The following is a 26,404-nucleotide window of genomic DNA, read 5'->3' as shown; positions in this document are numbered from 1 at the left end:
CTCCCAGAAAGCAGCCTCTTCATGCTTCTTGACCAGAACCCTGATGTTTCTAGTTAACCCACATTGGAAGTCTTTCATTTGCAAGCAGCAGATCTGCCGCAGGAGCTTTGATATACCAAGAGGAGGGCCTATCCACATGAAGACCAAAGCTGGTAAATGAAACTTTTACTGATCCCGCAAAATACATGCAGACTTTCTTATATGGGACATGATTTATGTCTGCCTGCGATGTGAGGATGCTCCTAACAAGCTGCGATAATTGAGAACAGCGTTGTGTGTGAATTTAAATCATCACTCGCACTCCTGAAAGTAGTCTAGATTCTCTCCGCTGGGTTATTGACTTTAACACAGAGGCCCAGGGGTTTCGCAATGTTTATTATTTAGCTTTAGGATAAGTCAGAAATCTCCAATAAAAAAACACAGAAACCTGTGGCAGTCTAAGCTGTGCTGCAGTGGACATGGATGAGGTGGTGATTACCCGTGCTTATTTAACATGATGGAAAATAGCAGAACTAGAAGACTGATTTTTGGCAGGGCTGTGCCAAACTGCACTTACAGCTTGGCCATGTCCACATCCGTACACACTGCTGATGTCAGTCACCCAGACATGTCACACGTACACTTATGCCAGGTGATCTAAATGATATGTATGCCACTCGATGTCAGTTAAAGGTAAGTGGATGATGTTAATAACAGACGAGGGAAGGAAAGGCATGGATACAGAAAAAGCAGACCACTGTCACCTGGGGAAGAAGCCAGGAAAAGTTGGGTTACTTCACTGTGTAGCTGTGTGAGGAAGAAAGGGAAGGAAGATCATATGGGCCACTTAAACCAGCAAAGACTCCTGCCTCTGTGGCCTTACATGAAAAAGTGTCACTTCATCAAAACAAACCTTTAAAAGTTGAATTTAAGATGCAGTGTTTAATATTTTTCCAGCTACCGGGGCAGAAATGATAATGTCAGAGCATGGTGATCTTTCCAGTTTTCCTTTATTAGTTAGCTCGGGGTTACAGGGCTTTTTTTTAAACCACCAATTACTCTCCAAATAGAAATCTAAAAAAAAAAAAAAAAATGCTGCAAAACAAAAAATGTAGTGTTGGAGTATGTTCTCTATTTTAAATTCTGGAAAACTAATAAAAGATAACTTCTGGCCTAGCATTAGCATGAGTCATGACATTATAACACCTTCTTAAACGGTTGGATTTATTTGTCACTATAAAAGCGCTTCTTCAGCCCCTGGGTAGAGTAGAGGATTAGCCAAATAGTCAGTGTAAAGTATTCAGCTTCACACCTGCTCATTGCCACAGCTTAGGAGAAACTCACTTACTCGACTCCTCTGAATAACCACGGTTAGCACCCAAAAGACACACACACACTCATCACACTGAGGTGTTCCAACTTGTTGGAGGACAAACAGAAAAGCTTAACACTGAACAGTTGCTGCACACATCTACTACAGGGTGGGATAATAAGTCTGACAGGCTGGGACACTGCTAAAAAAAGAACAACTTGACTGAAGCTCCTCCAAGTGGTTTATTTGTTATCTATAATTCTGCCCGCAGCTAGTGTGTCTTCCTGAGAGCGCCTCTCTTTTTCGCTCTTGGCAGTTTAAGATCTGCCAGCAAGTTTAAAAGCAGAGACAATCTGAAAAAGCCCACGAGGCTTGCCAGCGCCCAGGCTTAATGAAAACACCCAGCGATGGCATGAAGTCATCCTGCAAGACTATACATGCAGTCGGCAGCAAACACTCACCTAGAACAGCAGCGCTGGCTCTTTCCCACTGATTAAAAGTGTTTAAGGGGGTGAGACACATTTAGAAGAATTGAAGGCAGAATCCATTTAATTGTCACTGAAATGTTGTGTGGGTAACATATAGGGTCCTGTTACCAAAGTCATGAGTACATACAGTCTATCCACTTGCTTGCTTTCCTGACTGCAGGCTTTAGCAAAATAGCTCTTTAACTCTCACGTCTGTAAGTGAGCTATGAAGCTTACCCAAGCAGCTGGTTATATTAGCTTAGCATAAACACCCCTTTTTTGTTCTGTGTGTCTATGTGTGGGGTTTTTGAGTGTTTTGGATAAGATAAATTGGCATTTTTAATCCTCTGTATACCACCCAGATTCCAACAGGTAGATTAGTTTTTAAATAGGTGGAGCCATCCAGATCGTTTGTCCGATCCTTTAATCACCCATCTGTTGATTACAGCTTGTATACGGTTGCACGGTGCATGTGAGAGCATAAATGAAGCTGACAAGGAATTTTTAAATTGTAAAAAAAAAGGTCTGTGTGATGCCCATTTGTGAGAATAGTACAGATTATAGCCAACTGAAGCAATAACAAAAAAACCCCCAAACAAAAACAGCCCAAAAATACTGACTTTAACTGATTTATTTGCTAATTTTCGTTACATATATACAATGTAAAAGTTAAAGTGAATGAAATCTTACTTGATTGATACATATTCAGCTTATACTGAGGACATGTTGCTTAAAGATGAAGTGTTTGAACACATAAACATTTGATTTTATATATTTTGTGTCATGTTATTGTTCATGTTATCATCTTGCTTCAGACAGAACAACATCCCAGCCTCATCCTCCTAACACTTTGTAAAAAAACAGCTTAGGTGTAAAAGTTAAAAACAGATTTCATTTTTAAAAAGCACAAAAATCAACCAGTGCGATTATACATGGCATAATATTAATGATGCACTGTACTTGACCTCTGGCTTGTTTAAGTGTCAGCTTATTTCAATTGCAGATAATAATCACGGGGATGTCATGGTCCTGGGCCATGTTGGCCCAGTGTTCTTGGTTTTCTTGTATGTTTGTATTTTATTCCTTATTTAGGCCATGTTTTCTGAGTTGCCCTGTTGTGTTGTTCCCTAAGTGTTTTCCCTTCATGGCTTTTACCCCCTGTGTGCCCTCTGTGTATTTATGAGCCCTCGTCTCCCTTTGTGGTTGTTTCATGTTTCCCCAGCCCGTTATGTCTGTGTTTTCCCCGTGCTCTCTCTCCTCCTGTCTGAACCTCTGTGCACTTCCTGTTTACTTTGTGACTCTCACGCCTGTACATGTCATGTTCAGTTCACCCCGCCCTGTCTCGTTATGATTATCAGTGTCACCTGTGTTCCCCTCTGTGTCTCTCGGTTCTTAGAGTCCTCTGCCTTATAGGTTATGTCTCTGTGTTTCTTAGTTGCCGTCTCCACTGTCAAGTTCGCGTCTCTGTGTGATCCTTCCTGTTTTACTTTGAAGGTCCGTTTCTTATGTGAATGTGTCCTGCTTTGCTTGTCTCGTCAGTCCTGATTTCTCCCAGCTGTGCCCTCCTTCTGTGTCTCATTCCCCTCGTTACTCCCCAGTGTATTTAAACCCTGTGTTTCTCTGAGTCAGTGTGATGTCGTCCCTCATGCTGTGTGTGGATCTCCCTGTGAGTTCTTAGTTTGTGGCTTCCCAGTTTAGTTTGTATGTTTGTTCTACCGGCAAATAAAGCTGTGTTTTGAGTTCATTCCCTCGAGTCTGTGAGTCCTGCATTTTGGGTCCAACTCCCGCCTGCCGCACAGCGATTCATGACAGGGGATGCTGTTCTCACAAGCAAACTTGACACTGTATCAGACAAGAAAACCACAGAATACACAGTGATGCCACATCAAAAAATGCACTCTGTCATAACCTGCATGCTGCAAAGCTATTATCACTTCAAAGAGAGATTTTTTTCAATCTTTTTCACACACTCCCAATTGTGTTATGAAAGGAATCAAAAATTATTAGCAGTTATTCACTATGAGGGGAGGTAAATAGCTGCAGATGTAACCTACAGTACACACTACAGCCGACATTATCGGATTATGATCGTCTTTGTCAAACATACTTGTAACAAACTGATGAAAATCTGGTCGTAACGCGCGAGTCTTGAAGGCTAAATCCGTGTGTGTCACTCTGCGGTAACAGGAGTGGCCTTTATGGTCAAGTGATGAAGCTCAAGGGGAAAATCGCGCACGGCACAAGATTCACATTTCACACCAATCTAGCACCCTGAGATTGTGAGAGACTGTGACGAGGTGTTTCAGACAGCCTAAAGAGGACAGAGAGCGAGTGTGAGAGAAAAGGCGGCACTCAATTTGAACATTAATGCCCATAAATTAAAGAATTCTGTTCAAACAAACACAAATGCAGCACATCCTTGCATTTATGTCACTATTACACAATAGGTAAGCAAAATAGAAGAGCAAAGAAACCCAGTGGGGCGAGTCTGTAAATAAAACATAAGCACTATATGAAGACATAAATAGACAGTATAACTGATCCACCTGTGAACGTCTGACACAGTTTAAGGCCGGCATAATTAGTTAAATAGTAAAATTACTGTTTATTTAAACAGCCACAGACCATGATCGTGCTCTCAGCCATTTTCACACATGCCCTGCAGACCTAAATACGAAGCGTGACTGTGGCTGAAGAGGTTGTCAGTTACTGCGTCCTCCAGTCACCATGTGGAGATGTTCTTGGGCAAGTCGCTGAGCCCCAAAAGCTTGCATTAGTGTGCAAACTGATGAACGTTGCTTTAAGTGTAATATAATTTTAGCTCTGATAAAACTGTCCAGAGAACACAGGTGGACATCATGTGTCTTATACCTACTTCCAGCAGGGACAACACGCCTCACACGGAGAAACTTCTCTTCTTCTGTAACTTTGAGAAATGGCTGGACCTGATTTTATCTTCAACATTTTCTAGAGTTCAGCTTTGGGTGAAGCACTTGAAATTGTCTTGTGATTACCAGAAGAATTCTTAAGTTATAGCCAAAAATGTCTTGTGTCAGGTGACCTTGACATTTGACCAAATCCTGGTCAATTTCTGCTGTAACTGTACGTTTGTGCCAAGTGTAACGAAATACTTGCCTGAGTCACAAGAATAAGAGGCTTTATGTGACCATGACCTTGAGCTTTGACCTCCCAAATCAAATCAGTTCATCCTTCAAGTTCAAGTAAACGGTTGTTTTATACAAAAAAAAAAAGCATGATGTCTCATGCTGTCAGCGCAGCGGAGGAATAAACATGTCCGTTGCCCTGTGCTGATCTTTTGGGTGGAGGCTGTTTTAGAAAAGGAAAGGAAAGGAGATGGACAAATGGCTTGTCTGGCATGTATAGTGTTTCTGTAGTCTGCTCCAACTAAATCAGTCAGCTGCTGATGAGAAATCTTCTCTTCCCTCAGCCACAAAGGGAGCTAAAGTTACCCTGTGACTAATGCTCTGTCCTTTTTATTCCCTACACCTTTTCCAGCCTCCTTCACTTCCTCCTGTTTCATTTATTTTCTGTCTAATGCGCCCTTCCCTTTGCTTGAATCTTTGCCTCTACTAGTGGTCTATCACCTCGGAGAGCTCTATCTTATCTCCGTCCACCTTCTGGCTAGATTCAAGCAGACACCAAAGTTGCATTTGGCCTCAGCTGCACATTTAAATACGAGGTGAGGGGGGGGGTTGCACCTGGTTGGCAACGATAGGCTGCAAGGCTGTCAGGAGTCACTCTAGGGGGGCTGGAGGGGTTCTCTGGAGTTCAAAGGTAAATGGGCTCTGTGCCCTGTGGGATGGAGTGATGAGGTGAATTGGAGTGCTCAAGCAGACTCCAGACAGAATCAGGTATCAGTCCAAATCCCTGCTTGTTCAAATACATCAGCTCAGGAGTGTTTGGAGACATCCAAAACATTTAGGAACTGTAAATCTCGCTGATGTGCTGTAATCTCTTCTTTCCCCTGTCTCATCAGTTTTGTCTGTCTCACCGACAAACAACACACACACACTCACGTATATGAGGACCACTCACTGTTACACACTTACTAAAACTCTGACTTCATCCAACTACGTTGTTACCTGGATGTAATGGTTATTTGTGCCTGCATCCACCCTGGTCTGTTACTGGGAAATACAAAGGGTTGGAAAATAATTTGATGAGATAGCTCACACATCTGTGTGAGTCTAAAAAAACCCAAACCTGCCAGCCTCTGTGGATGTTCTGTCAGCAGAGGAGACACACACGTGGCAGAGGCAGACGTTTCATCAGAGCTGTTCAGTGAAATATTAATTAAAAACAAACATAGACAGACATAGGTAGGGGCATTCAGGCTTTGTTGCCAGTTTTCTGCTGAAAACACAAAGTTTTTAGGGATTAAGAGCAACTTTTTACAGCTTCTTTTATTTTTAAATAGATATAAATATTTTCTTTTATACTCAAACTGAGCTTAAGGTTTAACAGTACAATAAATTGACTGCACTTTACAGAAACAACCTTATTCTGCTTTTCACTAATACTATGACATTTGCACATACACATATTGCCCATTCACTTATGTTGAGTCACATCAAGCAACACATACAGTGTGATTAATCGCATTGTCTTTGAGGTTTTTATGCCAGTTCAGGCTGCTAATAAATCAGCTGTGCTGGATGATGTGATGTGTGACTTCGAAGGAAATACCTCCTCTTTTCTCTAAACTAGTCCACATGGTGGGGTATCTGAACTTTAATCCTCTTTCTTTCCATTGGTATACCAGTTGTTTTCACTTTAAAATACTCAGCCCTTTTTTCAGCGATATAGTGTAATAAATATTATAATACTGAATATACAATTTGGACAAATGTTCATAGATGTTGATTAGAATCACAGACTGTGAAAGTGTTAAGCAGTAAAGTGACTCTGTAAACATTTATTTTATAAATGATTTTGACTGAGTCACCAGTGTTTTAAACTAAGGTGCAGATATGCTAGTAGGATGCTTTTATTGGGGAATGAAATGGAAGTAACCCTGCACTGAAGTTCCTGCCAGACCTCAGTGCAGCATTCAATACCGCTGACCACAATACAGAGATTAGAACACACGGTAGGTATTAGAGGTGGTTTAAATCTTATCTGTCTAATAAACATTTACATAAACAAACATCAGTTTGTTTATGTAAATGTTCCTGAACCCTCCTTTAGTTATGCTACAGTAGGCCTAGGCTGTAGGGAGCTTCCCATGATGCACTCAGTGTTTCTTCTTCACTTACCTCTTTTCACTCTTTGTGTTTATACACTACTCTGCATTTAACCATTAGTTATTATTAATCTCAGGCTCTCCTCCACAGTGTGTCTTTTATTCTGTCTTCGCCTCACCTCTAACCAGTCATGGAATATGGCAGCCTGATTCTGCTGGAGTTGTTTTTGCCATTAGAAGGGACTTTTTTCCTTCCCACTGTCATAGGGGATCATGTGATTATTGGGGTTTTTCTGTGTTATTGCTGGGTTTTTCCTTACAATATAAAGCGCCTCGAGGTGGCTGTGCTTCCAGAGGCCGAGAGTTTGGTGCTGTATCTCAGAGCTGCTAGCATATGTGCAAGAACTGAGAATGAAATAGGAGCATTGATCCCACTGTTATAGATCACACTCTGTTGAATATATTGGTAGAGCAAACAGGCTAGTTGCTTAACAGAAAGACATGAAGCGGGGTTGAACTCTCGATGTAATTCTGTTCAGTGGCTTAAAAAATTAGCTAGAAAGTCTTTTTTAGTTTTGTTTTTCAGAGACCCACCATATTTTTTGTTCCTTTTATTTCTAACTCTATCTTTTATCAGTGCCAGTGAGCTTTAAATCCCAGCTGGCAGAGCCTCTGACACTTCAGCTCGTACGGATCTGCAGATAATTATCTTTGTCTGTCCATGGGGAATACATCTGTGAGCTTTGAAGAAGTGACATGAATCAGTCCAAACTAGACACACTAGGCCAATAAAATCCTCTAAAAATGACGTTTATTATAGGATACAAGTCCATGTGCTTGGCTGGACCTGATGTTAAACCAATAAAGGTAAGGCAGAGGCTAAGCGCTTAAATAGGCATGGTCTGTCAGAATCAAGCATAATTACTCCAAACATTTTCTAGGTTGATGTGATGAAAAAAGCAGCGCTTGTATCGAATGCATTTGTCTGCCACCGGGTCAAAAGGCCACATTCCGACCTAATTGTCAAGAGCATGCGCGTGTGAGACTGTCCCATTTAGGTGTTTGTTTGTGCAACTGTTTGCAGAAACCAGCGGAGTAACCTGATAAGGAGTGTATGTAAGAGGTATGTGTAGTGTTAGATTGCCGTTGTCTTGGGAAAGCATCATGTTTCAATCTTCTGTAGGAATTCGAGATTTCAGCTCAGCAGTCATTCAGTGAGCTGGCCGGGAGGGAAAGCCCACAATTGGATGGTGGAGCGCAAAACACCTCTTGGGTGACAGTGTACAGTTTTCCTTTGGATGCTCAGCTTCCATGGATACGGGTGGATTTGTGTTTCCTAATTGCTAGCATGTAGATGCACGTATTCCAGATTGGGGTTTTCCAGTCTTTATATCAACTTAAACACCAATTTACAAGTAGTGCAGCATCACTCAGACGTGTTTTCAAAATGGGCTTTTGTTTTTTTTGAAGACTAGTATCTCAGTGCGACTGGAGCAGGTTAAATCTGCTAGCTGAGTCCTCAGCTGAGTGACTGGCTGTATGGGTAAGGTGATCCACCTGAGAAATGCCCAGGGAATTGTTGGCCATTGTGCTGAGGAGAAAGCCAGGGCCCTCCAGCGTGTGTCTGCTGAAAGAGAGCCACTTGTGCCATTTTACACAACATACAATAACACCACCACAGGATGAACCAATCGAATCAACAGCCTATTCTTTCACCCCTGTGGTGTGACCTTGTGTACAAACACCTGCAACTGTCACTACCCAACCTATCGTTACCTCACTGCTAATAGAAACCTAGAAAGTAAATGAGCACCGTGCCTCCCTGTTCCTCTCAGCAAAAACGTGCAGTCTTTAAAAATCTACATTCAACCTCTGCACTGTAATAGCGACAAAACAGATTCTTGTGCCCTTCCTTGAATACAGAAGCTACCGAGATTATGCTTTGCAAACACAGCAGAGACACAATTAAGTTGTTTTCTTCAATTTAGTGTTTTAACAGTAGAGACTACATTTAATTTGTCTCACTTGGAGCTTTGGAAACTTAAAGACCTCCTGCTTGGGTGGCCCACTTCAGGCCTCATGGCTTTAAGTAAACTGATGTTTAGCTTGAAACACAGACAAAAGACAGAAGTGTGAGAAAACTAGAATGAGAGACATTTTGCTTAAGCGAGAGACTTTCTGTGTAAGTACAGGTGGATCTTCTCATGAACAGAGCCTCTTATTCAACTGAGAAGCCAGGAGCCTGTACAGCCATAGGCGTGCACGTTCTTTGCTCTTGAATTTCACATGTATTCATTTCACTCTTATGCATACTCTACAGACATGCCACAGTTGCATGTTTAGTCCACCCTGTCAACGGGTTTCAGGCATTGGGGGAAAACGCTCGCTATGTTGATTTACAATCAGCTTACAAGTGAGAGGCTCTACGAGGGGTTTGAGGCAGAAAAAAGGTGTGTGTGATGGGGGTGTCTAGTACAAGAACAAGACTAGACAGATACCACTGGATGTGGAAAATGACTGGTGGAAAAATACATCTGTGTATAGGTGCCAAACACCCCAGTGATGCTGCTGTCATGTAGCTTATAATGGTCTTAAGATCAACTCAACTCCCTCTCTATACTCCTGGCTTCCCATACAAACATGGTAGGGTGAGTCGAGGGGTGGGGGGCGGCACACACCTTATATATACACTGTGACCTTTGTTTCATAGTCCTATGTATGCAAGTGCCCGTCACTCACATAAAACACATGATGGAAGGAGACGTAGGGAGTGCTGTTAATAGCTGCTGTCAATCTCCCCTCTGACCTCTCCTGCACATTCCTCCCCTCCTTTGCTTATTAGTCGTACATTAGCTTTTCCATTTGTCTCTGCTTACCCCCGACAGACTGTGCAGTCATATGGGCATTGCAGGCGGCCACATGAAACCATTTGAAACGTGGGTACAAAGGTAGCTCTGTTTTTCCAGACGCAAGGCAGCCGTGCAAATTGAAGCGTCAGTATAGACCCTGACAGCAAAAATGAGCTGAGAGCAGAATATGTGAGTGCGAGTGCGCGTATGTGCATGTCTAAGTGAGCATGTGTGTGTGTGAAATAGTCACCCACTCAACTCCCCGCAAGCACCTCAACCCCCCTCCTGCCATCCTCAACCCAAATCCAAGGCAGCCAACACCTGAAGGTTATTAAACATAAATCTACACTGCACCATAGAAGTAACTTGAAACCCACACTGACATTTAGGGAGCGCTTCATAAATCTTTTTTTTCTCTCCTTCCTCAAATCAACATTTCTCATATATGTTGCACAACTTTGAAAACATTTGCCAATCGGCTTTTAGCAATTTTTTTTTTTTTAACTTTTCAGTTACTAAACAAACGGGGCACACTAGGAGAGACTTGGATGAAAGGTGTAAATATTGATTTTTGTGGTGGTGAAATTGAATCTGCTTTCATTAAAACTGAGTGGTATTATGACTAGGCATGTGGGGAAAATGCGAAGCTGTTTAGTTTAAAGTTTAAAGAATGTGTATTTTTTTATCGTAAAGGAAAAGGGATCTTAAAACTGAAACTACTTTAAAGTGTGATGACAATTGCTGTAAAAATAACGACATTTTTACGGTTTTGTATCATTCTGTATGATTAATGTTCATTAGCAGTAATTTACTGTATATTTTTTTACAGCATTTATATATTTTTTCCTTTTTGAAGCAGTACGATTCAGAGGGAAATCATTTTTAACATTCAAATCACTAATTTAGACATGTTGATGTTGATGCTTATTTGGGTTTCTGTGTTTATACTTTGATTGTTGTGAATGTGTAATGCAGTTTCCAGTGTTTGCGTGACTGAGAACAGTCAGGGTGAACAATAAACCACCATGATGTGGAGTCCTGGGGCAATTAATCAGGTCTGGTCCGCAATCATTAAGGACGTCTGTTAAAGATGTTGCACACATTCTCATAACCTTAGATGCAAGGAGGTGGAGGCTTGAGCCCCAAAATATATTAATTAATGATACATGAACAAAGATATGGAACTGTGTCGTTTTAAACTAATAAAAAGTTTATGTGGAGTACATAGAGTTCAGTGTACACCATCCATATTGCATGTAATTAAAAATAAACAGCTAATAGTGTTTTACTGTGAAGCCTGGATTCTGTACATCACAGTACCATGAACATTTTTCCATCAAAATACTGTTGACGGAGCATCCATCAGGTAGAGCATAAAATGACAATCAATTAGCTGTCAGTACTTTACTTTTATCCATGAATGGATAGATGGATGAAGTTATCCAGTTCAGGGTTGCAAGGATGCTGGAGATTATCCCTGCTGACACAGAACAAGAGGCAGGATACATCCTGGACAGATCATCAGTCTATCAAAGTACTTTACTGTTATTTATAATGGAAATGTCTTACTGTGCACATGTGTGTTGTTACTTACAAACATAGCTGTTTCCGGGTGTATTATCAAAGTTTGCAAAAAAAGAAAAGAAGGTGTTTAAATTGTAAAAAAAAAAAAAAAAAAAAAATCTAAAAAGGAACAGGAAGGAATTACAAAGAAAGTAAATGCAATCATTAAAAAAATAAAGGGAAAAAGTAAGGAAACCCAGTTGGAGTACTGTATTATCAGCTGGATATAAATATAACCTCCACCAGCCTTTAGCCCTGTGTTTGTTATATTTAATGTAACCACAAGCAATTCTGAGCAGGAAATGAAACATTTTGTGTGTGGTGACATAAAATATGGGCGTAAAAAGGACGTTTGAACCAGTGTGCATTTTTGTGACATTGGTGAAAACCAAAAAATGGTAATTGCAACAGGGTTGCATGTTGTTGCTGCTGTAACTCTCCTCCAACAGCCTCCAAAAGCAAAAAGAGGCTGCTTTTATCTGATGCTTCTTCTACAGAAAAAAAAGGATAAACCAGAGCAGAAGCAAGATGTAAACAGGAATGCTGTATGTATTTGGAGATCGACTAAACATAAACAGTAATCAAGACAAACCACGGATGTATTAAAAGATGGTGGTACCACAAACAGCTACCACATTCCTACCTATGGAGGTTGCTCACTGGCCGCAGGCTGTTGGCCTCTTAGAGCATTTACACTGAAGTCCTTCTCCAGCCAAGCACGCTGAAAGCATATTAGTTCCAAATAGCCTCCTCCTGGATCTTTTGACTGCCAGCTGAATGCTATAAAAATAGACTCCATGAATCTTATTGCACTGAGTGGATCAAAACGTGATGACAAAAGGAATGATTTCACAATTAGAAAAGAAAATTCTAGTTGAGCCAGCGAGTGCCACAAGATCCTTTAGTGGATATAATTTATCTGAATTTCAGGAGCGGGACCACACCTCATACACTCCTTGTCTATATATACCTTCTGCACTACAGACACTCAACGACATTAAACAAGTCTGTGTTTCCTAAAAGAGCAAAGTTACTACTTACCTGTCTAGCTGGTTCATCATGGGCCATTTGTCCATCAGGCCATCAGACCAAGATCTCAGCCTATCTTCATTGGATCACTTACAGGCAGTCCAAGAATCCCAACATCCAGACAGACCGAATGCCGCTGGCCCCCCTGGGGAACCTTCCAGCAGCCGTTCTCGCTGCTTGACAATCTGGTCTACCCTATCCATTCCTCTGAATTCCTCTCTGTGCTCCAACAATTTCCAAGACCTCCATCATGCTCAATCATCACTTCTTCTAGGAGATGCCTTCTTTGGGGATCTGCACAGCCTGGGAGCCACTACCAGTCCCCTCTGAGGCCTTCCCCAAACTGTAGTACCAGTTCACAATCCCTCATCTACCATCATAAACTCTAACTTAAGATGCGGTCCAAGCTAGTGAAATGCTATTTATGCCCATTATACACTAAAATAGATTGTTGAATCAAACCGCGTTAAGCTGCTTGGGAAAAAGAAAAAGAAACACATTATCTCAGTGCAGCAGATAATATTTCTTTGGCTTCTTTGCCAACATCATTCATATAAATGAAGCATCTGTGAGGAAACTGGCATGTGGAAGACAGAGAGTGGACCCAATGCAGGACTCGCTGGACAGAATCCAAAACTGAACATGCAACACATGATGCATTAGACTAACAAAATAAAACAGGAAACACACACAGAGAGACAGACTGAGTTTGTGGGCTTGACACAGGGGCTGGGAATAACCAGACTGAGGTTCAAAAGAAAGTACAAAACTCAAGACAACAAAAACAGAAATGAAATTCGAACATCTCCCAAATCAGACTGAAGCACAAAAAAAATCAAAAAACTGAGTCAAAGACCCAGGACTATGACATCTTCGCAATGAAGTGAAAAAACTGAAACAGAAGTATGAAAGTAGAACCAGAAGACACAGGAAGAGATACCTAATGGAGGCCTAAAGGTACATTTAATTTACCTTAGACTTTAATACATCAGCGGGCAAAGGGAGAAAATCGATACCACGACTCGCAAGAACACCAAAGCATTAAAATACATCCGAACATCTGTGCACTATTCCCACATAGGCAAGAGACACAGCAGCAAGATGTTCCAGACCTGGGGGACCCGGTTTGAATTTGTGGCTCCATCACAGACAGCCCCTGCCAGAGCCCTGGGTTTAGAGCCGCAGAGTTCACGACATGTTTCTCCTCCCTGGAAAAAATGAGCGATCCCTGCCTACAATAAAAAAAAGGGGGGCAACAGTTAGATGTGTGTTTATATGTGTGTGTGTGTGTGTGTGTGTGTGTATGTACATGAAAGTGTCAGTGGGCAGGATTGGCAGCAGCTCCAAAGAAAGGGAATGGCGTAAAGAGAGAAGAGTGGAGGTGTTACAAACTTGGGGATGTGCACAAAGGGCCCTCTGTGCAGGACTGTGGGTCGTGCGCGTACGCCTTCTTCGACCTGCCGCAATGAACCCCCCCCCCCCGGTAAGGGGAACCTTCCATTCTGAAGCTGCCCAGCGTGTCCAGGGTGAGCTCACCTAAATAACACGACAAATAAGGAAAAAGTGAGTGCAGAAATAACACAGGGAGAGCCGGGTGAAGAAGGGAAAAATGCGGCAGCACCAGCAGCAGGCTGTTGAAAATGGATTTCATCTCTCTAGCGACAATGTCTCATTGTTTTAAAGAGGAGGGGTGAGCAGGCGGGGAGCGAAAAAACAAAACAAAACACTGGAATTGAGGAATGTATGAGTCTCATTCATTACCCCTATTTTCTTCTGTTTAAAACATCCCCTGTAATAATAGTTGTGCTCACATATATAAATACAAGAGTGATTTCCTTTGGCAGCCAGAGCGCTCATGACATCCACCCCCAACAAGCAGAAGAGACACTGAGGCTGTGTATGTGCGCCTGTGTGTGAGAGAGAAGGCTGAGAAAGTGCGTGTTTATAGACTCAGGCATGCTTTTGTGTATTTATGCGTCTGCGAAGCCCTCGTGGTTTATACTAGAAACTCTTTACCCCCTGCAGAACACGGCCCATCTGACAAGCTTGTTGGCACTTGGCGCTCCTTGCCAAATCTGCTACCCCACAGTGCTGGTTAATGCTAATAAAAACCCGAAGCACTAAACAAACCTTTTCAGGGGAAAATTGTAGTGGAGGGAGGGGGGGACCAAACAGTGGAAAAATCTGTTTGATTCCTGTTGGGTTTTTCTGTTGTTGCTTTTTTGGGGGATTACTGTGGAACCGGCAGTGTCAGAATCCCCAGAGCTGTGTTGTTGTTTTAGTGGTATTGTTGTTCAGAGCAGAGCCCCCCTCAAAACCCACACTAAAGCGAAGCTCCAAATCCAAACATCATGGCTAAAGTCAAACACCAAAGAGCAAAAGGGTCTGGCAAAGGGGTACCGGCCAGCTAGGCAACCAACCGGATAAACCGCCGGAGAGTGGGAGGCGAGCGTCAAGTCGAAATGTTTTATAACGCTGCCTGTCAGCACAGGTCGAGATCAGCAGATAATTTTTCCATATGGAGCGCCGCTAAACCGTAAAGATTAACTCTCTGATTCTCTCATGAGAATCCAGACAGAATCCTTTGTGATGGGAAACACACGGGAGAGGTGAGATTAATTCCAAAGAATGCAACAATCCATTTGCAGGGCCCCTCCTGTCTCTGTTTCCTCTCTTCCGGTAGAGTGGGCATCCATTCAAAAAAGCGGGGACATAAATATTTACAGTAATTAGATACATGCATGTAAGGACTCTTGGTCTGGAAAGGAAACACAAGCCGAAGTCTCCCGTTAGTCGTATGTCATGTGTCAACCACAATTCATCATTTCACCGCATCCACGGCCCTCGTTGTGTCGATGGTTTAATATATTTGTTCAGGAGTGAAAACAGAGGCAGGTGGAAATTCCGGAAAAAATGCAGGTTGCACTTCTTTTGATTTAATCAGATATTTATTAGGAAAACACCCCAGACTTGTTAGAGTATTTCTTCTCCAAGAGCTAAGAGCAAAACTGCAACTTTGCTCCGTGGTGCTCCGTCAGAAAATTCATTGTGAGATGTGGTGGAGCATCCAGTAGCAAGAGGCTCGGCTTGTGAGAGAGGGACTAGCTCACCTCTGTTATCTGATTAGATGCACGATGCCAAAAAGTGTCGATGAAAACTACCAGAGCTATGAATCAGTGCTACGTTACAGGGTTCCCTGCAGGTTTAGCTCACATGCAAAAAGTTGACATGAGTGGAGGAGACAGAGGGTATGTAGTTTGCCTCTCGGGGATTGTTTCTCAGACCTTCTGACTGGACCAAAACACACTCATCTGTGGTGGCTAAGCAGATGTCTGCCTGGGCTGATGCATGCCTCCGTGCCTGCGTTGATTTCCTGTTGCCAGCGCTGACAGGAAGTGATCTGCCGAAGCTGCTCCAGGACAGAGCGGAGGGCCTGCAACTGATTCTGATGTATTCAGGAAGAAAGATGGTCCTGGCTCTCATTTGGGAGGCAATCAGCAAGGACTAAAGACAGTCCCATTGTTACAGCTTATCTTCGTAGTTGTATTAATTCCACCTTCTTCAGTAATAGTGTGTACCTTTGCTGAGAAAACAACAAAGCTAACTGTTTACCTGCCATTTGGAACAGTAGTTTATGGCAGCAAGAGGATTATGTGTGGCTGATATAGTGGATTATAAGACTGACTCAGTCTTGTTTTTAAATATTTTCTGGACAACAATCACCGATGGAGCTGAACATAATTCACAGTTTGAGGTATTTTCATGGGAAGCTGTCTTACTACAGACGACTATATTATGAGTAGTAAATCATTCCAAAGAACCTGGCTGGGCTGCTTGTGTGTGTGTGTGTGTGTGTGTGTGTGTGTGTGTGTGTGTGTGTGTGTGTGTGTGTGTGTGTGTGTGTGTGTGTGTAGCTCTCTAACACCTGGACCAGCTCCAGGAGCCATGCTTTAAAAAGCTGTCAGTCAAAAGCTTAGGCTCCTTTGTGCTGACTTAGGGCACCCCTTATCCTCACCCCCCCTCCACCAGCCCCAACCTCCAACAACTGCACCTGACTGAGCTTGTGCAGGGACGAGATCTCACCTTAGGTGAAACAACATTGCACTGGTTCATCCTTTACCCAATGGCGTACTTGTGTCAGCGGCTGCGTCGCAGAATGAGAGAAGGAGCGAGACGTGGAGAAGGGTGAGAGCAGAGTTTGCTTTTTGTCGTTGCCAGGGATTTGTGAGAGAAGGAGTTGGACGCTGGGGTGGGAAAAATGCTTCGATATTGCCACACCTTGCAGATATCTCAGTGCATTCAGATTTTTTCTCATATCTCTTGGCAGGGTGAGGTGAAGTGAGATACGGTAAGAAAATAAAACACGGGCCCCGCAGCGCTGGACCCGAGCCCCTTTCACACAGTCTGCTTGCCGAGTGCTGCCAGAGCAAACATGGTGGCTGTTATTGTAGAGGACATGTACATGCAGTTGAAATTATACTTCCCAACGAGCCTGCTTTTAAAGCCACTGTGAATGGAGGAAGCAATAACTTGGAGGAGCGCTTTCTCTGACACACACACACACACATATATTGCATACAAGAAGTGAAAACATGCAGCCACACATGCACATGTATCCATGCATTTAGCTTCAGCCAACCGTGAACTCCCAGGCATCCACTTTCACCCGGCCTGTTCGTCTAGCGACCCCACTGTTTGGCGTCCAAATGGCACAATTATCTGCAATTTATGCTCAGACAAAACGGATCACTTCCCCGGTAAATGAAATTCCCCATTGAGAAAAAGAAACATGGGGGCAGGGGCGATAAGGTCAGTAATACTTTCCCTGGTATTTTCTCTGGTATGAGACAAGAGAGTGCAAACTGAATGCCCCACTGCCCCTTTCCCAGAAGTAAAGCAGCACAGATACGCCCAGACTCAGGTGTTTTTGGAGAGAGTTTTGCATTCCTTAAAAAGTAAAGAAGACTCATTGAGAAAACCTTTAACTTCCTATTGTTCCCTGAAGGACAGTCGGAGCCATTACAAGAATGAGTGATGAGAAATTAAAAAGCCGTGGAAATCCAATGCTATGCTTGGATCCGACTGCATTTCCATTAGCTTTTCAGATATCCATTAATCATGTTAATGAGCCTGAAGGAGTCAGCGGCAAAAACAAGAGATCGCTGAGACATTGTTTTGCAAATGCTGGGTGCAGGTTGTAAAGAGCACTGGCCGGTCTCCAGCGCCGCTCTTACCAGGAAACAATAACAAGTGTATCTAGTTGACTCGATCTGTATCATGTTGACACTGCAAACTTGGCCACAATTGTTTCGAAGGTCTACAAGTGAATGTATGTAGACTGGATGTCTTCCCAGTGTGTCTTGTTAAAGCGTCAGTTTATGACAAATAAAACTGTTCCAACTTAAAGTCTTTTCTTTTTACAAGGTGTAGTCAAAGCAGGCAGGATGAGCTCAAGTGTCCCGGATGCTTAAATAAATTCAGAGATTGTATTAATTTGTCTTTCATCTTACTCATGTGCTTGTTGGGACAAGTAGGCTTTAACTTTTATACGTACCTGGATATATGAGTGTTTACACAGACGTGCATAGGGACACACACCTAAAAGGAAAATTCCATCCTTGAGTTCTCAAGTGATTACTCTTTTGCTCTGTACAGTGCAACACTGTCGCACTGTTCTTTTCAAGTGTTTCTTTGCCGTGCCTCATCTACTGTAGGCTGCTGGGCATTATTTCCAACATTCAATCAATAAGAAATGGCAGAAAGAGGCACTGAGTGTGCTTTTCAGACTCAAAAAAAGGTTAACTGTGTCAGTGGACACAGTTAAAATCCAAACAATTGCAATGACAGGCACAAAGCAGCAGGTCTCAGGTGCGTGGCTCTTGCAGCCATCTCCAAGTACTTTGGATCATGTCCTGAATGTGAAAAAGTGCTGAAAGAATTTGAGTATAAATCATTGGGTGTGGCGCCCAGTAATTTCTTTTTTGGCCAGTCACACTTTAAGCCAACTTTGCCAGTCACAATAACATAAGATGAGAATAGCTCAACAAATGGAAAAAGACTTCTCCAAGAACTTATACTGTCATCTGCATGATGCTGAGAAACACAAAGTCAACACACAATACTTAAATGTGTAGCCAGAAGCAGAGTATGGGGTTTATGTATTTTGTCAAAACTACTACTACTAATAATAATAATAAGTCAACACAACAAAAAAATCGATCATTTGTAGTTTTATTGTATATATGATGCCAAACTGAACTCAATACAGGAAATGTCATGCAGCAGTATTTGCACTAGCATTTTATATTTGACACAAATCATTAATGATCAGCTGAACAGAAATTTTCACTTGTCTGGTCTCATATGTACAGACTTGTGTCCATCCGTCCATCCATCACATCAAATAAACATTTTCCATCTTTAAAAGGTGAAAAAAATATATATCAACATTTGGAAGAGCAGTTGTATCAGACACCACCTGTCATCAGATTTTTAATTGCTTTAATTGTAATTACTTCTTTTTTTTAATGTCAAAGGATGTGATTTGTGTCAAAATAGAACAACTATCGCTATCTTTTTTCTTGGTTGCCATGATGACCTATCTCTGCCTTGTCAGGACAAAACAGATGCTGCAGAAAGAACATTTGCCTGACTATTGCATATGGATAATATGTGTGTGTGTGTGTGTGTTCTGTGTGTTTGTGAATGTGACAACTGTTAATCCAGTCTACTTCACACTTGCTGTGGAGTGTTTAACTTGAAGACATTTGAGTAATGTACAAAGAGGAACAATAAAAAACTGCAGCTTGACAGAGGTAAAGAGGCAGCGCTGGGCCAAAGCACAAACTCTCCAAGATTTCCCCAGAGAGCAAGCTGCAGCTTAAAAAAAGTAAAAAATAAAAAAAAACTTGCCCTATGATCATCTAAAGTGACAGAAAGTCAACAGTGTGGTGCTCTGTGCACTGCAAACCAGAAGTAGCTTATTGCGCCGGCCAGTTAACTTTCTTATACCCACACAAGCATGAGTTTGTTAACAAATTGTGACCCACTGAGAACAGGCATGCTTCATAGTCCGGTCATATAAGGGTTTATGCGTTCATCGTCACCATCATCATTATTTTTAATACATAGTTCAGAAAAAAACCCCAACCCAATATGTACAACAGTGTTACAGTTCAAATAAAACGCCCACTTTGTTTGAATAAAGCAAAAAAAGGAAAGGAAAAGTTTACATATTTATATTTCTTCTGTCAGTAGCCCTACTGTCCAAACACACCTGCATACACGTGAATCCCAAGGTCACTTGTGTATGAAAGATTAAGAGACTAAATAGCTGCTGTGTGCAGCTCTAATGACTGATCTGTCATCAGCTTTCATTAAGCACACTGGTTTTTACCAAGGTGAGACAGTTCTGTCAGTTTGGATCGAGCCACTGAGCTGAGGGGTGGGGGTGGGGGGGGGGGAGGGGGGGGGGAGAGAAAGCTAGAACAGCAGAGTGATCTGAACTTCCAGTAAAATACTGGAAGCAGAAAAGAAACTGCTGTTGCGTGTTTGGCGTGTGCATACAGAGCCCATGACTTGGGTCGCTGGCGCTGCATCCTTAAAGGCAAATTCCAGCAAAGTCATCATTTGGAAGAAACAGAGCATGCTTCATGAATTCCAGAGTAGTGTTGCTTGGGCAATCTCATGCTTTGTTTCTCAAATGAGCTGCTTATTTTGATGGTAAATCAGAATCTATCTTACTCTTAGTAAGGCATCAGCTACAAGCCAAAGACCGGGTCCAGGACAGGAACCAGAACCTCCAGTGTGTCACCTCAGACAGAACACACAGCAACTTGAAGAGCTCGCTTTCTAAAGCTCAGGAACACTGCTGACAGTGTTTAGACAACTGCTTAAGTCTCTGCTTCCCGCTATAACTCAAGCCATCTCCTCTTTTCTCTTCCATCCCGCACCTCCAGGAAACCAGAAGGGAGAATCAGCGATGAGTCGGAGACTGAAGAAGCAGCAAACATTAAAGAAATGAAAAGAGATTTAATTCTGTCACTAGATGGTGCTGGAATCTCCAGCAACATTTTGCAAGTGAAAAGTGGAAGAAAATGGCATTTGAGGTGACATAAGGAGGAAGTTTCATATCACTTATTGTGCTTTTCAAGGAGAAAAGTCAAGGATATCAACAGAATACCAGAAGCAATGGGATGGTTTGTTTTTTTTACCCCAGTGCAGCAGAAGATAACATTACTTTCAGTAAGATTAATGGAGGTTTGTTGTTAATTAAACATTAATATCAAAGGCAAATATTCAACATAAATGATTGATTGCATTTATCGCAGTCAAGCAAACAAGTCGGATAGGCATCTGGAACAGAGGCTATCCTAAAATGCCCTTCCAAAACTGCCCTTATAAATAGCTTTAACTCAAATTCCTGAAAGAGACCCGAAAAAAAAGGCAAGGAAAAACAACCTGAGAGTTAACATGCTCCCACTTCCAAGAATAGGCTGTACCACAAAGACCCGGATTGGATTTTGTGATAAGCCAGCCATATGAGCTGCATTCTCGATCTGCTCTGACCCGGCTGCATGTGAGCCATAATAACAAAGGCACTCAGCAGTGGGGCCCCAGGGTCCGTTTACTCAGTGGCGTAATGTTTGTGCTCTCATGCCCTCACAGCCAACACGGCCCTTATCGGGGGCCCCGGCCGAGCTCGCCGTGGACCTGACTGCAGCTACACTCTGCTGTGTATTCTACTGCTGCAAACAGACCTCGCATGAAGAGACAGAGAGAAAAAAAAGAGTGAAGGGTGAGGAGGTAAAGAGATGGATAAAAAACAGAGGGTTCTGATGCCTGGGGTTTGGTCGCTTTCCATAAAGGGGCCTCCATCCCAGCTCCTCTGGAGGGAAAGAGGAGAGGAGGGTGGACGGTCGGAGTGCATTCCTCTCTCCTCGAGCCCTGGAGGGGTGTCAGCTTTGGCTGCAGAATGGGGGAATGAAGGCAGGCGTAAGCCCCTGCAGACACGCAGGCCTCGGCTGGCTGGAGACAGAAGGGTCCACCGGTTTGAAAGACCGAAGGAGCCCTCTGATGTGTCTCTGTTATTACGCACGGATGTACTGTACCAAACCGTTCTCAGTGTGAGAATAAAAGTGTTATTGGAAGAAAGGCATGAAAACAACAAGGGGGAAAGTGTTGATAGAAAACATGTCCCGCTGCGAACTGAGCTGAACTCATTCCAGTTGTTTGGTGCGTCACAGCGCCAGTCCAGCCAGGGTAGAAAACGACCGTTCCATATTTTCCGTCCTTATTGCTGCGTTTTGGGATTTTCTCCTTGGCTGGTACGGGCAGTCAGCAGACTGGCATAGACGCTGTAATTTCCAGCTCTGTCCTTTCTCAAAAACGCCTCAAAGAACAGTGCTTTATGTCACTCTCAGGCCAGTTCGGTCTGATTGGAAATATTGCATCTTTAAATACCTTCCAACCACAATAGATTTCTTTTTTTTTTCTCGAAAAAGCCAAAAGTAATGATAAAAGAGAAAAAAAAGAAAACATTTCAACATCCAAAATAAAATCAAAATTTCCTCTTTAAGATTAGCTTCAGTTTTGGAATGCTTGTGATTGATGCGGAAATCTTCCCAAAACCACCTAAAAGACCTGTTTGAGCTCCGAGGAAACCATTCCACTCTGTGACCAACAAGAGGCCTTCATTTAACTGAGTAGCCAATTTACCAAGCCCACAAGTCTCTGCTGACCTCATATTCTCTCTGGTTTTCCCTAAAAACCAACAACGAAATAGGACGCAGGCCTGCAGGCACACATTAAAACAGATAGATGCAGAGGTGGAGCGCTCCTTTTCAGTCCCCAGAATGGAGAAATGTTAAGCGCATCTTTAAGGAGATTAAGGGTCTCCTTGGTATAGCATACAGCTTTTCCTCGATGTGCCAAAGAACCCGTGCAGATCAAAGTCACCTCGGACTTCCTTGTCATTAGCAATGGCTTATCCCCAAATGCTTTCACCCTCTGATACTAACCCCCCTCATTATCCCAGCACACCCATCACTTTGGCAGGGTTTGGAAACAGAGTGCAGGGCTCCGGCACAGGATGCGATTCCCCTCTTCCAGAACCCCTTTCCTCTCCCATTGAATAAGTTCCTCTTAGTCAAATTCAGATGTAAACAGCACATTCTGAGATTACAGCGCACATGGCATGTACACAAAACAAATTTAATGCTGTCGAGTTACAACAGCTTTTATAAGGAATATCTATTTATATGAATAAATCTTTATTAAACACAGCATTAAAATCACTAATACCAAACACAGAGACTTATGAGGAAAGATGCTATGTGTTTAAGCAAACAAAGAATATGGAGCCCAAAAGGAAAAACCACTGAAAAATAGCTTGTTTTGAAAGCAGTGCTTATTCTTTTCCCTATTTCCCTTCCTTTGTTTATAATACTAAATTCGAATATATTAACATTCCTCCGTTGGTCCTTTGCCATCTGGAAGTCATTAATGTCAGAGATTTTGCATGCCAAGAAAGTTATAGGCATATTTATACACTTATGGCCCCTAATCAAAACAAAGATCAGCCGTCTGAGCCAGACATTTACAGTATATATTTGTGAAATAGAATCATTTGCTTCAAGGGTTGTGCGGGTGGAAGGGATTTGCAATCAGTACTGAGAGAAGTCGCAGGAAAGATGAAAACGTGATAGCCGCCACTCAGTTGTTTGATCCATAAACAATCGGAGCAGTAATGGATTACTCTTGACTCCGTTCAGTATTGTAACCAGCCCCCTATCACTAAAGTCAATACAGTTTGATTAGGCGTGAAGGAAGCAGGTTAAAAGTGTCTTTGTTCCAACATTTATGAAAGCGTTCCTTTATACTGTAAATTATCCAGTTAGAACACAGGAGCGAGCCTGTCACATAGAGATGGATTTTCTTCCCTCAAAGCATAAAAGAATATAGTGCAAAGCAATCCAAGCGTTCAGCGTGTTTGCTCAGGGTGTGTGAGGCCCTCCGTGGCGGAGCTTGCTCGGGGTTGCTGGGAAGGCCACCTTAGCACAAGAGAGCTTGCACACCTGTTCTCTGTTTGGTCAACATCGCAGTCGTAGCTGGGTCACACAGCACAATGCTATCGCTGCCGATCTGGAGAGCAATCCAGTGCTTATCACTTATTGGCTCTGATTGCAGCCATTCAGGCCAATTAGGAGCTTTCCCTCCTGTTCACCGAGATCCTGCCCTCCAGCAGCGTCGCCCGCTGCACGGCTGCTCTAGTTCCTGGAGTGGGCCGAGCCAGCTGGGGCCACTGAGGGAATTAAGATTTAAGCAAACATCAGTGGATGTCAATTCCCACATATGGATATGTTTGCAAGAAAGGAAAATGTAGGTGGAGCAGTGGCTGCTACAACAGTGAAAACCTTGTCAAAGCAATTAAGTAAAACTGTTTTCACAAAAATAAAGTTCCTGCTGAGTGGTTTGCACTTTTTCATGGATGATTGGTTTCACTTCACTTTGCTCTGGGGCAAAAAAGGGGGGATTTTGGTTTGGACTGAACTTGCAACCTTTCAGTGACAGACCTGTCTTGCAGGCCACCCTGCCTCGACAACATTATGTGGACTGTGATGTATGTTCTCTATCCACACAGAACCAGCTACACAATTATTAAATTAAGCTCCGGAGCTGCCCTGGTGAGGATCAGTTCTGCTAAATGAGGCTGTGCTGGTGAGATTCAGTGAAAACAGGGTGCTGGGTGATGCCAAAGCCCTCCGTTGTGAAGAAAAGAAAGCAGGATCTGGCAGTGGCCCTGCTCATGCTTCTGCTCACTTCTCAGGAAGCAGTAGGAAGGGAGGGCGGAGGACTTTGAACACACCTCAAAATACATGCACACACACTGGCTGTTTCTCTTGGAAGGAGTCCTTGGTGTACATCACCGGTTTGGCCACATTTGGCCATTGCCGTGGCGACGATTCACAGTCTAGCCATTAACACCGTGGACCCAGTGGAAATGTTGACACAAACCTGGCAACATATTGTCCACGCACATGCACCATGTGAAAACACTAAAGTAGATGCAGAAAATAGGATCGATCTTTTCATGCCCAAGTGAGACTCTACCAGCATATGATGCCTGCTCAGTGTGTGACTGTGTGGGCGGGTGAGAATGTGCGAATCAGCCCCAGTATCTGAAAATAACCAAGCTGTTCACAGAGTCAGGTTAATGATTCTTTTTTTTTTTGGTCAAATAGATGTGTAATCTTTGCACAGTGGGTATGGTCTGCTGACACATCCAATACACTTTAGCTGGCTAAACTAACAACAACTTCTAATAGTTGGCGTAAGATGGGGGAAGAAGGGGTGCTAGCAGAGGCTAAGCTAGCTTTGACTGTTTAGATGACCCTTCATATGCACAGATTCAAGAGTACTCTTTTATTTTGGCAATCCTGATTTGGATATTAAATAGATTTATGGTCTTTAATGTCACTTCCACCCCCAACCCACAAAAGATGGCTAACCTTCCCTGAGCCTGATTGGAGGTTTCTTCCACATTTAAGAAAATAGGAACAACCCCAGGTTTCTCTTCAGCACTGTAGCCAGGCTGACAAAAAGTCAGAGCTCTTTTGAGCCAACCATCCCTTTAACGTTAACTAGTAATGACTTCCTGAACTTCTTCACAAATAAAATTTTTATCATTAGAGAAAAAATTACCAATAATCATCCTACAGATGTAATATTATCTACAGCTACTCTTAGTACCATTGATGTTAAGTTAGACTCTTTTTCTCCAATTGATCTTTTTGAGTTAACTTCAATAATTACTTCCTCCAAACCATCAACGTGTCTTTTAAACCCCATTCCTACAAAACTGCTCAAAGAAGTCCTGCCATTAATTAATTCTTTGATCTTAAATATGATCAACCTATCTCTAATAATGGGCTATGTACCACAGGCCTTCAAGCTGGCTGTAGTTAAACCTTTACTCAAAAAGCATCTCTAGACCCAGCAGTCTTAGCTGATTATAGGCCAATCTCCAACTTTCCTTTCATATCAAAAATCCTTGAAAGAGTAGTTGTCAAACAGCTAACAGATCATCTGCAGAGGAATGGTTTATTTGAAGAGTTTCAGTCAGGTTTCAGAGTTCATCACAGCGCAGAAACAGCTTTAGTGAAGGTTACAAATGATCTTCTTATGGCCTCTGACAGTGGACTCATCTCTGTGCTTGTCCTGCTAGACCTCAGTGCAGCATTCGATACTGTCGACCATAATATCCTATTAGAGCGATTAGAACATGCTGTAGGTATTACAGGTACTGCGCTGCAGTGGTTTGTATCATATCTATCTAATAGACTCCAATTTGTACATGTAAATGGAGAGTCCTCTTCACACACTGAGGTTAATTATGGAGTTCCACAGGGTTCAGTGCTAGGACCAATTCTGTTTACATTATACACGCTTCCCTTAGGCAGCATCATTAGAAGACATAGCATACATTTTCACTGCTATGCAGATGACACCCAGCTCTATCTGTCCATGAAGCCAGATAACACACACCAATTAGTTAAACTGCAGGAATGCCTTAAAGACATAAAGAGCTGGATGGCCGCTAACTTTCTGCTTCTTAATTCAGATAAAACTGAGGTCGGCCCTGAAAAGCTTAGAAATATGGTATCTAACCAGATTCTTACCCTGGATGGCATTACCTTGGCCTCCAGTAACGCTGTGAGGAACCTTGGAGTCATTTTTGACCAGGACACGTCCTTCAACGCACATATTAAACAAATATGTAAGACTGCGTTCTTCCATTTGCGCAACATCTCTAAAGTTAGAAATATCCTGTCTCTTAGTGACGCTGGAAAACTAGTTCATGCATTTATTACTTCCAGGCTGGACTACTGTAATTCATTATTATCAGAATGTCCTAAAAACTCGCTGAAAAGCCTTCAGCTAATCCAAAATGCTGCAGCAAGAGTCCTGACAGGGACTAGAAAGAGAGAGCATATTTCTCCTG

The sequence above is a fragment of the Aulonocara stuartgranti genome (genome assembly GCF_965226115.1).
Source record: "Aulonocara stuartgranti genome assembly, chromosome: 13".
Lineage (NCBI taxonomy): Eukaryota > Metazoa > Chordata > Actinopteri > Cichliformes > Cichlidae > Aulonocara > Aulonocara stuartgranti.
This window is presented reverse-complemented; position numbering follows the sequence as displayed.